General features: G+C 35.1%; 1 protein-coding gene across 2 annotated transcripts in view; it reads right to left on the bottom strand.

Annotated features, from left to right (window-relative positions):
* BMPR1B (bone morphogenetic protein receptor type 1B) overlaps window positions 1-13173 on the bottom strand; it is a 465626-nt gene that overhangs the window by 245091 nt on the left and 207362 nt on the right. For both annotated transcript variants that reach the window (XM_074228071.1, XM_074228070.1), the window contains exon 3: window positions 2996-3066. The gene's annotated coding sequence lies outside the window, so the exon portion shown is untranslated. The remainder of the gene's footprint in view (window positions 1-2995; window positions 3067-13173) is intronic.

The following is a 13173-nucleotide window of genomic DNA, read 5'->3' as shown; positions in this document are numbered from 1 at the left end:
AACACTTCATAAAGCAAAGTCAATTATTGAAAGTCTGCTCATGCTCTAAATTGGGGAGTAAGACCCTCCCCCTTTCCACAGCATCATGGATAGAAGCCAGCTTATCAGCCTCTTCCACATGAGGTTTTGACTGATGTGCCAATAATACCAGTCCCTGTTTCCCATTACACTCATAGCCCTGATATGACATGTTTGGGGTTTTCCTGTAGATCTCATAGCAGCGTATGCTTCCACCCAAGTTAGAAAAGGGAGTAGCTCTCTGCAACTAAGATTTTATAACCACAAATATATGTCTCCACAGAAGTATCATCATCCACCAGATGTTGTATTTACAAGAATCTATTTTCCTATAGTGTGAGTGATCTCTGGGTAGTACCACGCGGTTGGTAGAGTCTAGTCTTAGACTTTGGACAAAACTCCTCTTAATCTACCCTCAGTTCTAGAACCTTCTTCTGTCTCACTTATAAACAGTCCTCTCTAGCCATTGTTTTTCTTGGTCAATGGAAATGAACTCCTAAATTTTAAACTAAAAGATTCTCTGCCTCTGCCCAAGATATAATCTTGGGCACGTCATTTCATCTATCCAGCCTCAATTTTGTTTCTTTAAGTTAAAAACAGGAAAACCAGATGATCCTTTAAAATTCCTTCCATCTATAGCTCTATGATCTATGCCTGCCTCTATGATCTATGCCTGCCTCTATGATCTATGCCTGCCTCTATGATCTATGCCTGCCTCCTTTGCCAGAGTCCTACCAAAGAGCCACTTCTCTCTGCTCCCCAGGAGAAAGAAGAGGCTTTATCTGGGAGCAGGCTTTTATCTGGCTTTACTATTCTAGTTGCTTCTCAAAACACCTTGGAGAAAGGACTTCCTGGCTGCCATCTTGAGAGCTTTTGGAGTCCAAAATCAAACTAATGATGAACTAACCATTCCCTTCTCACTCTGCTTTTCCTAAATTGGAACACCCTTCATATCTGCACTACAAACTATGTTCCAAATATAATTTAGCTAAATTCATATTGATTTCTCTCACTATATAAAGACTTCAACAAATGTGTCATACTTATCCCTTTCCATATCATATCCAAGTTCAACCTAACCTTTTCAGGTACAGTTTTTGCCCAAAATAATTTCTTGACCTTCAAAAATTATTATTTTCAATGAAGGAATATTATTAGATAGTTTCTGTGTGCTGACAAAAGAATTGGGCTTAATACATATATTATGGCAAAGAGGATATCCTCCATCATGCTCCCACTTCCCAAGAATGAAGCAGAGATAGATACGTCCATTTCAGCTCAAAATGAATGTTCTATTTCTCCCCATAAGTGTTTTGCTATTGTTTTTTAAATCAAGTTATCAACCAATTATGATCATGTGAAAATACCCTTAATAATCCCTTTTTAAACTAATTATGAATATATAAATATTCACTCATCACAAAATAAATGCAATAATTTATGTCATTTATTACTAAGTACTAAAATAAAAGAATGCACACACCCAGTAGGGATTGACACATTTGGTCATCATACTGCTATATTACTCAAGATCTATATTTATTCTTCATCACATTCTGGATGAACTCAAAATTCTCATTCTGCTATTCCTGACACCTTAACTTCTTTAGTCTTCTCTTGTACTTTTCTCTAACAAGTATTTTCTATTCTACTCTGAGTTTGGTCTACCTCTGTGTTGTCCCCATACATCCATGCTCAGTTCCACAGCTCTCATTTTAATCATTCTATTCATGCTTTTTTCATTGTTCTTATTGTCCTCCACCATCCCCCCCCCATTAAACTTTCTAGATGACCCCAGTGAAGATGGAGCTCTGGTGGATAAGACAGTGAACTTGGATCTGAGAAGATCTAGGTTCTAATCCTACTTTCCTAGCCCATACAAATCATTGAAAGTTCTTGCATCTATTTCCATTTTCCTTAAGATGAGTGACATGTTATCAATGATCTTGGAAGTCCTTTCTTGGTCTAGATCTCTGAAGCTCTGCTCCTTTATTCATCACACACAGTAACTATTTCTACAATCATATTATGGCATTTGATTGTATAACATCTTTTAAAGTCACAGGATACAGAGACCTTGATTAAAGAGCTCAAAAAACCCAGATGTCTTAAAGTCATCATTTTCATTTTACAGATTAGAAAATAAGGCTCCAGTGAAGTTGGATCTTTTCTAAGGAGTTCACAAATAAAAAAAGTCTAAACTTCGAAACAGTCCACAAATTTCATATGCTTGGTTGGTATTCTCCCCAAGGAGAGGGCAGGGTACACCATGGACACTAAAAAATACCACTGAATGCAACTGTTACTATAAACTCTCCCAGTTTCTCATTTATTGGGGTGGTTATCATGCAACATACATATATAAAATTATCACAGTCTATTCTGAAAACAAGAAGAAACAAGTTATGATATTAATGTGTTAAATGCCCAAACAGGCCCCAAATTTTATCAATGTCTTGATCTTAAGATGCCTTTCAAATACTAAGAGTTCACAGATACTGGAATTCCAAAAAAAAGTATTTGTCAAAAGGGAGTGGTGGTGAAATCTTGACTGTAGTTGTGGCTTCTGTTGGTGCATTTAAAAATGAGAGCAAAGAAAACTCCTTTCTGAAAGCTGAAAATAAAGTCCAGTGATTCATTTTGATTGACCTCTGGACTCTTTGCCTACTCGCCTTTCACTAGCCCCCTCCAGGAATTCAAATCATTCATTGCCTTAACACCTTCAGATCAGTACCAGCTGGCAGACAAATGGAGAACTCTAAGAGTGAAAGCAACAAACATGAAAGGCTTCAGGGATTTTTCCATAAATTCCAATCATTTTATCTTTTTTTTTTACAAAATGTACTATGCAAGTAAATGACAGCAAAAAAAAAAAAAAGAAAAGAAAAGAAAAGATAGCTCACCGATGGATATTCCGGCAAGCACAGAGGGAATAGAAACTTTGTTACCCCATTCCACCAGCAAAGGGTTCTCTTACCTGGGACCAGAACAAACTTTCAATATCACTCAAGTTGTAGGGGGAGCTTCTATCTTTGTCACTTTTTTAATCTAAAAAAGAAGAATAAAAGTAGCTATAGTAACTGCAGTATAAGGATCAAATTTCCTTTTATGAAAAACTAAACTATAAATCTTTCATTCTAATTTTAAAAGCTGTATGGATTAGAGCTGGTTATCTTTAAATACATGCTAGTACAGAGTACCAGTATTTTTTTTGAACTCAGGCATTTGCAGAACCTTATTATGACCAAAGAACAGCATAAAATCCCAGGGTTTTTTGAAGTCCCCCCCCCCCCATTAGAGGAAGGAAAAAAACAACCCTTGTCTACCAAGCTACCAACATTTGGCAGTACACATTTTTGCAAACAAAGACTGAGAACAAGAGAGAGAGAAAGGGAGACCATGCAGGAATGAAATTCTCTGAGAGAGAGAAAGGACCATTGGACAAATATTTTTAGTCATCTGTATTCACATCACCATACTAGAGGCTGAGGAAAATACAAAGTTCAAATAAAATAGGGCAACTGTCCACATGGAGACTTTACCATTTGCATGGTATAGTGGGAAAGGATTGAAATTGGAGCCAGAAGGTCTGGGAACAAATTCCAGTTCCCAGATCTGTAAGAACCTTTTAGGAAGAGTTAAAGGAAAGAACTTTAAGGCTAAATGACTTCAGTAGAGTTGCATGTTATTTCCTCATCATTAAAATAAAGGGGTTTGAATCAAGATGACTGCCACGTCCATTTCAGTTAATAGCATATGATAGAAGGATATGACATATATGACATGATCGAAATGTATTGGAGAGAAAGAAGACAAATTGTAATGAATGGTGCAAGGAAGAAGGGCATTACTATGAGGGGAGTTGTGAGGACTTTGAGAAGGAAATGACATATAAGCTAGACACAAGTTCAACAGATAAAGGCTGGAAAAAAAGACATTTCTAGCATGGATGTGAGCAATATAAGATTAAAAGAAGAAAGTGCCAATGACTGTGGAGGACCTTGAATGCTGAACAAATGAGTTTGAACTTTTCTCCATAAGCAACTAGGAATTGCTACATATTTTTGATCCCCAGATCAAACAAAAGTCCCCATGATCAGATCTTAAAAACAATATGACATCGATAAAATATTTGATTTAAATGTGACCTCGGTTTTACTTTCAATCTTCAGCAAATCCTTAAATTAGCTGTACAGGCTTAGATAGAACATTTGACCTCAACCTTTGTTCCCTCACAGATAAAACTGGAATGCAGGTCATGTTTGTTGTGATGACCAAAGGACTGTTTTGTAACCTTTAGAGTTGTAGTAGTAGCAGTAGTAGTAGTAGTAGTAGTAGTAGTAATAGTATTGAGATATGAAGAATGGATTGAAGTATAAAGCAGATAGAGGAAGGAAAGCCTATTAGGAACCTAATGCAATATAATCAATGAATACAGAAGGATGGAAAACACAAGGAGAGGAGAAGCAGAAACAGAGAGGTGGGAATAAATGTGAGGGATGCTTCAGAGGTAAAACAGACAAGACTTTGAAAGCTGATTGGAAATGAATAAATCACAAGATTCTGGAACATGGCAGGTTAAGATAAATAGGGATACAAAAGACAAAAATCATGAAGTCTGATGGAGGTACAAAGTTGGGGCAAGACAGAATAACTGAACATTTAAATTTGAAAAGCTAATATTACGTACTAATAATCAACAAATGAGATCTTGGTCTGGCGCTTAGAAGATACACCAGAATCAGAAATAAGAAATAAAGATTTACTCCTTAAATTTGCTGATTTAAATCAAGGGAATAATTGGGATTGTCAAATAAGAGTTTAGAAAAAAGGATAAAGAGTCAATAATGGAACAGAGAAATCAGAAAAGCAGAATATCCAAGTGAGTGGGTTATTTGAAGTATAAATGAGGAAAAAATTGTTCATTGCCAATTGTCAAAATTATCAAGAGAAGTCAGGAACTGTTAAGAAGTTTTGAAAAGAGAAAGGTTGATTTTCAGTAAAATGATGGAAGAGGAAATCAGAATGGAAGAAAATGAGAGGAAAGTAGACATTGAAGTTATAGAGATGACAAAGGTGGTAGTTTTAAAGCCATGACTACTCCAAAGAGTTTTGAAACATTAGAACTAATAAAGGTCAAAACAAACTTTCCCCCTTCTTAACACCATTAAAAGCCCACAGTAGGTTTTGTATATCTAAAATCACTAAAGATATGCAACCTAAAAGCATATGCTATGTTTCAGGGTCATGCAGAAAAAGGGGTTTTTTTTTTTGGGGGGGGGGGACAAGGTGAGGTTCTGCTATCTCTCCAGTGCCAGTATAAAACTATACTTATGAAAATGCTTAAGAAATGTTGTTTGTAAAGAAACTGGTATTGCTTCCTTCAAATTTGCCTAGGTATATGCACTGCAGTGTAACCTTCTTAACTAGTAGCTTTTATTCTAGTAGGAAACACTGAGTAGCATGATACCTTCTACTGGTTCTAAGTATTGGGGGCTACCCCACAAGTTCCTCTCTTCTTCCCTCCCCACTCCTTCCCTCCTCTTTCTTCTCAGCTTTCCAGTTCTACAATCCACATATATGGTATCACACCCTAACATGCAGGTAACTCTACCCAATGGTTTGAAAATTTTGATCACTAAAACCAAGCAAATTAACTAGGGTCTCAGGTCACACTGATTCTAGGTGACTGGTCAACAAAAGGTCCCAGGGTGGGCCCTGCTTGGCTCAGAGTGAATGTAAATAGCAATTGTTTCAGATTTGGCCAGAAACCCTGAGGGTCTTCCTCTCCAGGATTTTTTTTTAAACTAGTTTAAAGAGGTCTCTCATTTCTTAGTTACCTAGCCTTAATTACTAAGTGATTCAGTCAAACCATGTTAAAGACTCTAGTTTAAAAAAGTCAAGGTCTTCCACTACAGCATCCAGGGACATCTCCAGTTGTCCTAATTCATATCTGGCCATTGATCCCAGATGATTCTGGAAGAGGAAGTCAAATTGGGGAGTTTTCACAGCCCCCTCATTTAAACCCAATTCACTGGCACGTTATGTTGTGAACTCTTGGAGATGACCCCCCATTTGCAATAGATAGAACAACTGACTAAGCAACAGATTTGTGTTCTAATATCATCATTATCATTAAGGAAATTCGTGATATTAATAAATACCTTCACTACTCTGGCATCACAAAAAGGGAGTGGTGTTTTGGAAAATATCTATGGTCCGTTCTAACTCCAAATTCTGGGTTATTATTTAGTATACCACTTAATTTTATTTCTGATTCAGTCAGATTATTTGGGTTAGAGTAGTGACTGATATTTCAATAGAGGGCTGTAGAATCAGAGGTAGAAGGGAACTCAGGAATCACTTAGTTCAACCATGTCATTTTACAGATACAGTATCAGAGGGATTGTCCGCTTCATACAAGAACCTTAACACAATTAAATACGGATATAACAAAAATAAAACCATGTCCCATAAAACACTGCACTCACCAAGTTTTCTAAGAAAGTTGTTAATAAATTATAATCATTTCACTATTATATATCTAATTATATAAAGTGATTATGCACTTGAACTTCACTTTATCACTGTTTTAAAGACCCCAAATTAGCTCTGCCTTATCTACAGATACAAATGATATAGATATAAGTATAGATTAGCTACAAGCAGAGAAAAGCAACATTATAAACATAGGTACAGGCAAAGGCAAGATGGAAAATAAAGATATAGATTTAGGCATATATACATGAAGAGATAGTTATAGATAAATATATATAAATGAAATATAGCTACAGCTATATAAATATAAAGAAACATATAATGGGCACAATATACATAGACATAGAGCACTTGAGCATCATAAAATATGGAGCAACAATCCTTATGTGTTAAAGAAACAGAAAATGAAGCTAGCCCATACCCATAAAGTAATTTGACTCGGGGTCTAAGTAGCAGAACTGGTATTTAAAACCAGATCCTCTTGTTGATAAAAAGGCATGTTCAGAGTGTAACTGAAAAGGAGTGGAAAGCACATTCCTCTAGGGAAAGATCAAGCCTAAGAATACAAAATATGTTTATGAAGGACTCCTTCAATGGTCTTATTCCCCCACCAAGATTTCTTGTAACCACATGTGGCAAGAAAAGGTGAAGAAGGCAAATATATGAATTCAGCTGAAACTAACATCTTTAAATGAATTGTTCTTATGCAGACTTTTAAATTTTTACCTCAATGCTAAAAGCAATTAAGTATACCAAAAAAAAGCCTTATTATAGTAAGTCCCATAAAAAGCATTCTCTTGCCAAACACACCATGGAGTAAATAAAAACTACTTCCAAACCCTATCTTTCAAAATACACAGTAGTAAATGCATATTGTTGTCTAAACCAAAGAAAACAAAAAGAAAATGCCTTTTGTTTGGGCTATCCACTTCTCATTTGTATGTAAATTCTCAGGTCAGTCATTTGGTAGACAAACTACTTTGGTTCCACAGTACTGAGACTCTTGTCAACAAATTTCTAGCTCTTAACAAAGGCCAAATTTCTCAGGGAAATGTAAAATGAAACAAAAGGAAGAAAAAAAACAGTTGGATAAAAAGATAATTGGTTTGGGGCAGTTAGGTGGCACAGTGGAAAAGAGTACTGGCCCTGGTGGCAGGAGGACCTGAGTTCAAATGACATCTCAGACATGTAATAATTCCCTAGCTGTGTGATCTTGGGCAAGTCACTTAACCCCATTGCCTTAAAAAAATTAAATTTTTTAAACAAAGATAGTTGACTTGAAAGCAACTAGATGTAATTTAGGGTCATTCATAGAAAGATCCACCAATTTAGTTCTTATCATGGTAAGTCATTAAGAAGAATTAGAATATTTCATTGAAACTTCAATTAACACTCTACAAAATCAACCTAAAAGAAGGTTTGTTGCATATGCATATTCAAAGGGATATATGTTTTCAGTGATATGAGTATTTCCCCATGAGCATGTAAATCAAAGCACTCATGTCAGTCCATACTGTACAGGTTTGTCCTTTCACCCTCAACATTAGGGCATTTAAATACATGGTGGTGGTGAGCAGGAGGGGGAGTTTAGAATTTCCTTTCTTTTGTCATATCAAGGATACAAGTACAGTCCATAGGCTATGAATCTTTTATCCCTCACCCTCACATTTAACTACACCACCTTTTTTTCACATAATTTTTCAAAACCAAATTTTATTCCAATTTTCCCTTATAATATCTTCTTTGTATCTTGTTTATAACCATGTCCTAAGAATTATCCCCCTTTACATGTCAGAGTTTGGAGTGTTGTGTTCATAGAATATTGGTATTAAAAAGATTAATTTTTGTTTCAGGGAGAAGTCTAGAATCATTAAAAAGTACTCTGCAATTTCCTAAAGGCAATTAAGCCTTTTTAAGCTCCACTTATTCAGTTCTTGATCCAATGATCCTTAGGTAGTTAGAGAAAATAAACATGTGTTGCCCTGAATAGATATAAATGATAGCCCAGCAAATTCAAATTCAATAAGCATTATTAAGTCCTCATCATGCAAAATATCGTATTAGGCTATAGGAGAGATAAAGCAAATAATAAGGTCCCTGACCTCATGGAATTTATAAATTAGTAGGAGAATATGATATTTGTAACACCACCACCAAGTCTAATAAATTAAAATTGAGTAAATTAAAAAAGGTGCAATAGGCTAAGCAAGATCTGTCTGTTTGTTTTTTGTTTGTTTTTTTAGGTTTTTGCAAAGCAAATGGGGTTAAGTGGCTTGCCCAAGGCCACACAGCTAGGTAATTATTGTCCCAGACCAAATTTGAACTCAGGTACTCCTGACCTCCAGGGCTGGTCCTTTATCCACGGCACCACCTAGCTGCCCCAGCTATGCAAGATCTGAGAGAGAAAAGATCATTTCTGTTTAGGATTTCCTCACTGCTAATTCTTTTTTTAGGGTTGGGTTTTTTTTTTTTGGTTTTTGCAAGACTAATGGGGTTAAGTGGCTTGCCCAAGGCCACACAGCTAGGTTGTATTTGAACCCAGGTACTCCTGACTCCAGGGCCAGTGCTTTATCCACTACGCCACCTAGCTGCCTCCACCTCATGCTTCTTATTCCTCTACTCCCTTGACTCCTTCATGACACCAGATTCTTTCACTTTATGACTAGTCCCTCTCTATTTCTTTTACTGGCTCAACCAATTGTTTAAAAATATTCCTCAAAATTTTATTCCCCTTCTCTATTTTTTATACATTCTTCCTTAGTGGTTTCATCCACAAACTTTATTTCCACCATTCTTTACAGATGGCTTCCAAAATTGCCATCTCAACTCTTTAAGTATTTCCCAATCTCATATTGCAGTTCGCCTTCACTGATATGTACTGCTACTATCTTAAAACTGATACTGAAAATTGAAATTATCTCCTTTAAAACATTTCCCTTTCCTTCAACTTTTCTATATTTTTGTCCTTCTATGTCCTATCTATGATGATCATGTTTATCTCCTATATTCATGACCTTAGAATGATGTTTGATTCATCTCCGTCATCCAATAAGAAAAAAAATCCGATCATCTCTACCTCCAAAATATTTCTCATAATATAGTGAACCAAGTCAACATTTGACTTGAAATTCTGCCTCAGATACTTACTAAGTACATTATATGCTCCCTCTGGGGTAGAAATTTACTTATGTCTTTCTTTAAATTGTTAGCAACAGATTCTTCTTTATGCATACATCAAATGCGCTTAATAAATGCTTGTTGACTTATTGACTGGGCAAATTACACTAAATTCTCTGAGCCTCATCGTTAAATGTAGAAATGATGACAGATCGTCTCATGGAAATTTTGTGAAAAATCAAAGGAGATGAAACGATGTACTTCTTAAACCTTAAGTTCTATATAAATGATAGCTTGTATTATCTCCCATTATATCAACTTGTCTTCAGACCTCTGAGTAAAGTATTCAATAGTTTGAAAGAGAAAAGATCATTAGCACAAGTTGAAGATATAAAAGATGAAGATATAGCTACAAGCAGAGAAAAGCTTCAATATAAACATAGGTACAGGCAAAGGCATACACATGGATAATAAAGACATAGATCCAAGTATATATACATGAAGATATAGATGTAGTTATAGATAAACAAATATAAATATGTAGATGACATATAGCTATAGCTATTCAAATGTAAAGAAATATATAATGGATACAATATACATAGACATAGACAGAGCAACAATCCTTACATGTTAAACACATAGCAAACACATAAACAAACAAAAAAAACACACTAATAACCAAAAAATACTACCTAGTCTTTTCATCTCCAACCTATTTCCTCAATACTGAAATGGTAATATTCCTCAAGTTTTGAAAACAGATATGTCAATCCTCTACTAAAATATTCTGCCTAAAGATTAATGTAAAAACCCATTGTCATACACTGAAGGCCCTCCAAAATTTAGTTCCACTCTTCCTCCCTTTAATTTCATACAAACTTTCTCTCCTCCATTTTTGTCCTGCTTTTTCCCATTTCTCTGCCTAGACCCACAGAACTGCTTCACTATATGCTTTTGTGGAAATAAATTAATTCAAGACCAGAAAAGATGTCACTTTGGGTACAGCTGGGTAGCGCAGTGCACAAAGCACTGGCCCTAGAGACAGGAGGATCAGAGTTCAAATCCAGTCTCAGTCACTTAATAATTTCCTAGCTGTGTAACCTTGGGCACATCACTTAACTACATTGTGCCTTGCAAAAAAACAACAAAAAATGATGTCACTTTTTCCATGACACCTTCCCTGATTTCATTCTCTACATGAAGTAAAAGTGATTTATCACAACACATCTCTGACTCTTCCTAATACATCCTCCCCTACAATCCTATTTATGTATGTATCATGTATCCTCACTATCCCCATTAGATTATTATAAGATCTAGTTCTTGATCTCATATTTTCTCAAGTTAGAATAGCAGGAGCTGAAGTAAAATCTCTACTTGGATAAGACCATATCTGAAATACCACAATCACACACTTTGAAAAAAAAATATTGAATGCAAGCTATGAATGAAATCATATATATATATATATAAAATATGAAAATAGAAAATAATTCAGAGGAAGATTTAAATTTATTACAATAAAGTAAAAAGAACCTGGAGAAGACTATACAGAAATCCTACAAATATACAAATGGAAAGAGCACTAAGAAAAACTTAAATACTATGTGATTAGCCCTAAAGAAATTTTCCAAACCACTCCAGTGAAGAGATAAGGAAATTCATCTTTGTCTTTTTCAAAGAACTCTGTTCTTGATAATATCTTTCTTAGGCTCATTTTCCTTTTTGAATTTATTCTACAAGATTCTACCCCAACTTTTTAATTTTTTTTGAAAACAAGACATTGGGGCGCAGGGGATAGAGCACCAGCCTCAGACACTTAATAATGACCTAGCTGTGTGGCCTTTGGGCAAGCCATTTAACCCCACTGCCTTGCAAAAAAAGAAAAATACAAGAAAACAAAAAAACAAGACATTAATAGAAAAAATATATAATAAACAAGTCACATCATCAGGATTGGATATCACTTTGTTTTTTCCAGGTAAAGTAACAGATTTTGGGGTTTTCAAATATGAATCCATTTCTAAAATATAGAGAGAATTGAATCAAATCTGTAAGGTTACAAGTCATCCCCCAATTGATAAATGGTCAAAGGATATGAACAGGAATTTCTCAAATGAAGTAATTAATCATATAATCATATGAAAAAATGCTCCAAAACATTTCCGATTAGAGAAATGCAAATTAAAACAACTATCAAATTGGCCAAGATGGCAAAAAGGGAAAACGATCCATTGTTGGGAAGATTGTGAGAGGATTGGTCCATTAATGCACTCTTGGTGGAATTGTGAACTGAACCAATCATTCTAGATATCAATATGTAATCCATGCCCAAAGAGCATTTAAAAATGATCATACTTTTTGACCCAGCAATACCATACTAGACTTATATCCAAAAGAAATCATAAAAATGGTTAAAGTCCTACAAAATATTTATAGAACTTCTTTCTGTAGTGGTGAAGAAATGGAAATTGAGGGTATGCCCATCAATTGGGAAATGGCTGAACAATGAATGTTCTATAAGAAATAATGAATGATTAACATTCTAGAGAAGCATGGAAAGAATTGAAGAACTGAAGTTAAGCAAAGGAAGCAGAACCAAAAGAACATTGTACACATTGACAACTTTGATGGATGCAGCTCTTCTTAGCAGTTCAGAGACTTAGGACAACCCTGGAAGATCTATTATGGACAATGCTATCCACATCAGATGAAGAATAAATCAAAATAAAACAAATTCCCTCCAAAAAATTAAAAAACTACAGAATCAGAATGAGCACTATGTTCACTTTTTTAAATTTTCTCATTTTTCCTTTCTATCTCATGGTTTCATTTCCTTTCCCTTAATCCTAATTCCTCATGCAGAAAATCACTAATCCATAAACTAATCCAATTGTTAAAAACAAATGTTTATGCACAATGTTCACCAAACTGTGTGCTGCTGAGGGGAGGGGGGTGGGAAAGAAGGATGGAAGGAAATCATCTAACTTATGATTATGCATATGCATGTGGATGAATGTTTAAAACCTTTCATGTAACTGAAAAAATAAAGTGAAATATCAATTAAGAAAAAAATATGCACCCCTTTAATCACAGGTTCAGGTCATACTGCCTCTGACATTCCCTTAACTACTGCCATGAATTCTAAAATGAAGTTCATTCCAAGGTTGCCATCATTTCTACTTTAGCAATTAGTTACTCTTAATCTAATTAGAATTCGATCCAGAGAAGCTATTCCCATCATCTTTCCTTTCCAATTCTAAGGAATTAAATTTTCATTAAAGGAAGCAAATCAAAGAAATACCAGCTATTTTGGAAGAGCTATAGTTCTATTAGAATCAATAGGATTGTAAAATATATTAAGCATATATCATCTAAGTGGGAAACATATATATTTGTTTGGCATGAAACAGTCCCATCTATTTTGAAATAGATCCAGCAATATAAGCATTCAAGTTCTCCTTGCTCCTCCACAATGATACCTGGCCAAGCATATGGGGGGGGGGGATGGATTGTTAACTATATTCCTGATATTTG

Source organism: Macrotis lagotis, chromosome 3 (assembly GCF_037893015.1).
Source record: "Macrotis lagotis isolate mMagLag1 chromosome 3, bilby.v1.9.chrom.fasta, whole genome shotgun sequence".
Taxonomy (NCBI): domain Eukaryota; kingdom Metazoa; phylum Chordata; class Mammalia; order Peramelemorphia; family Peramelidae; genus Macrotis; species Macrotis lagotis.
The sequence above is the reverse complement of the archived record's forward strand: the minus strand, read 5'-3'. Positions and strand labels throughout refer to the sequence as shown.